At 34.6% G+C, this 3,319-nt stretch overlaps 1 protein-coding gene across 1 annotated transcript in view; it reads right to left on the bottom strand.

Moving 5' to 3' along the window:
* LOC106514226 (double-strand-break repair protein rad21 homolog) overlaps positions 1–1,470 on the bottom strand; it is an 8,634-nt gene extending 7,164 nt beyond the window's left edge. Inside the window, exon 1 of the mRNA XM_014003385.1 lies at positions 1,347–1,470. The gene's annotated coding sequence lies outside the window, so the exon portion shown is untranslated. The remainder of the gene's footprint in view (positions 1–1,346) is intronic.
* Positions 1,471–3,319: the final 1,849 nt, after the last annotated feature.

Below are 3,319 nucleotides of genomic sequence, written 5' to 3'. Positions count from 1 at the left end.
TTGTCAAAAAGCCTGTGTTTTTAGGGTTATTAACAAAGTTTGTGTACTCAGACCAGTAATAKTTGGGGTCACAAGTTTTTGCCATGGAAACTTTGTGGGAGAGAAGATAAAAAGTTTGGGAACCACTGAAATAGAGCATAAGAAGAAAATACATCATTCTACTGAAACAAAGGGTGGGGAAAGAGAACTGATAAAACTAATACTGTAGAGTCAAGAAAACAATTTTACATTAATAAATTTAAAATGTTATTTAAAAGCAAAATAGCATACTAGGCCTATTATATGCCAGGGGAAAATGTGTTTTAAAGCATATAAATACTAAAGATAAAATTAAAAACAATATTTTAAGTGCAAATCTGGAAATACTACATCAATCAGAATGACGATCAGTTTTTATTTACTGTTAACAATTACACATCAGACCACACAAACCAGCTAAAATAATCCTATTTCTTTAAATTCGGTAATATTTCGTCTGAGATTAAAGAAAGTCAAATTTCCACACTAAGGAAGAATAACTAACCTGAAACTTGTATCAGTACAACAGTGTGCGTTTATACGACACGAAACTACAGCCTAACTGAACCACTTGTTTTAGTGTTTGTATTAGTGGACTACACGTGTGTAAAGAAACGAAAAACAAAAACAAAAAAAAGAAAAGAAAAAAGAAAAGAAAAAAACGCAGGACAAAAACTAGCCAGGTCGTTTTTATTATTATTATTATTATTATTATTATTTTAAACAGCTATCTCCGTTCTAGTTCCGTCTACATCTCAGTCCGGACCAAACACTGAATGTAAATCTGCGAGTGGGAAAACTTTTCCAAAATAAATAAAATAAATAAAAATATATCTATATAGACAATTTAAAAAAAAGGCTGTAATTCTACACAGCGACACAAGAATATACCAAAAGTGCAAGGAACATAAATTCATATCACACACACACACTTAAAGATGAATAATTGCGCCAAAGAGTGGGCAACGCCAGTAAATAGTCGGCGCCATCGAGTGGGACGAACTAAATTAGCCGACAGCTAACTACAAAAAAACAGCGAATAAGTTAGCTGGGTGAGTGACACAGACAAGTTTAAGCGGACTTTTTGTCTTCACCTGTGCGTTTTATGATACATTTATTAACACTCAACAGCATCGAGCACTCTGGAACAAGGTGGTGCTCGATATCCTACTTTTACCCCCCTGTCAGAACAACACTATTTAGCCGATGGCTAACGGCTCCTCATACAGCGCAGGCCGCAACGAATAAAGCTCAACATGCAGGCCTATTTCTTCTAAAAGCAATTAAATAAATCCGTGCGCAAATATTCCAGCTGCAAGCACGCTTACCGACAGTGGCCCTCTTAGAGTGAAATCACAACGATTAGGTAATTTTTCCCAGCAAATTCTCCCCTGTTGTACTCATTAAAACAGCCAAGATGGCGCCAGCCGCCTTCCTCCCGCTCAGCGCTGTCCTTTTAAAATCAGCAGGATGTTTACAGTCAAAAAACGGCGGAGGAGGAGCCGAGCTGGCTGTGTTTATAGCAAGCCGGTTTTACATATAATAAGAAGATTATACCATTCAAAATATGTCAATGTTTCATTTAACCTATCCACAAACTATATTTTTAGTATCTCAAACGACAGTTTTTCTAATATTCACACGTGCTTTTTAATATTTAAGCACACGTGGCCAAAATAAAGCAAGAGGGCCAGAATTAGTGTTTGAGCCATCTCATCTATGGCATTCTACAGAAGAGCATTGCATCCTTCAAAGGGGAAAATAGACTCCTTAACTTGATAACGAGATCCGGATCTCAATAATTACAAGATAAGACATCATAATTACAAGATCCTGATCTTGTAAACATGAGATAAAGAGGGTTTTTTTTAACTTTGGTGAGTGCAATGCTCATTGGTAACGTTATCAAAAAATATCAAACTTGAGAGACATGAATGAAAACCAGAACTTATAACAATTTCTATTCTGTCATTTAAACTAATATAGGCCTAAATGTTTGTCTTTTTAAAGTCAAAAACAGTGCTGGTGAACAGACAAAATAATATGTGTCAATAATATGTTAAGCTATATTACATGTAAAACGCCCCAATATGAATTTGTGTCATATTTGTTTAAAATCGTATTCATAGAAAGCATTTGACAGTTCACTAAATTACAGCCTATTCGTGAAGTGCCAGAAAGCCATTTTTTGTGCATTTTTGCGGCTGATATACGTGTTGTATATTGTAGATGTCGTGTTACAATTCAATTTGTGGCTTCCAGTAACTATATAACCCTTTAGTTAAAAATGTTGTTCATTTTGTGGATTTCTGAAATAAAATTCATGTGGTGAAAAACTCCCAAATAATATGTGTATCAGCTTTTTAAGGGTTTAATATATCTTATTTTAAGGATTTGATACATCTTATTTTAATTTGACCTTATTTATTCTCAGTTGTGGAGCACTTAAAATAAAGCTTTACATATAGAAATCTTACCTTTTTATCCTACATTTCAGTTCTGTTTAATATGAATGTCAACATGACCAGGATAAAACATTACAGTTATTTTCTAAGGAAAGACGCGTGGTTTACTTATATGCTACAACAACCTGCTATAAACCAGACAGGCTGCTGTTAGCGGCAGGAACACATAGGAGGCGCTGTGACACAAAACCTACCACAAGAGTGCCCCAATCAAATAATCATGAAAACACAAAAACGTGTTTGATAAATCCATTGTGTTATATCTACATCTTTACTACTTCTGAAACTAATATATTTTAATAGCATAATTTTTAAGAGATTTTATTTTACCTATCCTTGATTATGTTATTTTACCAGCAGTTTTGAAATGTGTAATAGTATAAGACTTTTTTAAAAATTCTGTAATCTGACATTTTGATCTGTTTCACCTGGTCCTTTATTACACCTCATCATAGGTTGTTGTGATTTAAATCTCATGCAACAACTAAGTAGTTTTGCAATTTCACAAGGACTTTTTATTATCCACAGAACAGGTGGCTTCATTTGACTCAAGTGTCAGTGATATTGTGCCTGCCTTAAAAATGCCATCGTAGAGACACAATTAATTGTTGGTAAAAGAATGGATCAGTTCGTGGTAAACGTAAGAGAGGGAGAAAGAGGAGAAAATTACCAAACACGAATTCAGAGAAATAGAAGTCTCCAAAACCAATTTCCAGGCTCCATATTAGATACAGAGATGAGAAATATGCCTAACAGACAGAGTGACTCATCTACAATCAAATTGTAAAATGGGCACACACACACACACACACACACACACACACACACACACACAC

The sequence above is a fragment of the Austrofundulus limnaeus genome, unplaced genomic scaffold, assembly GCF_001266775.1.
Source record: "Austrofundulus limnaeus strain Quisiro unplaced genomic scaffold, Austrofundulus_limnaeus-1.0 Scaffold18, whole genome shotgun sequence".
Lineage (NCBI taxonomy): Eukaryota > Metazoa > Chordata > Actinopteri > Cyprinodontiformes > Rivulidae > Austrofundulus > Austrofundulus limnaeus.
This window is presented reverse-complemented; position numbering and strand designations above follow the sequence as displayed.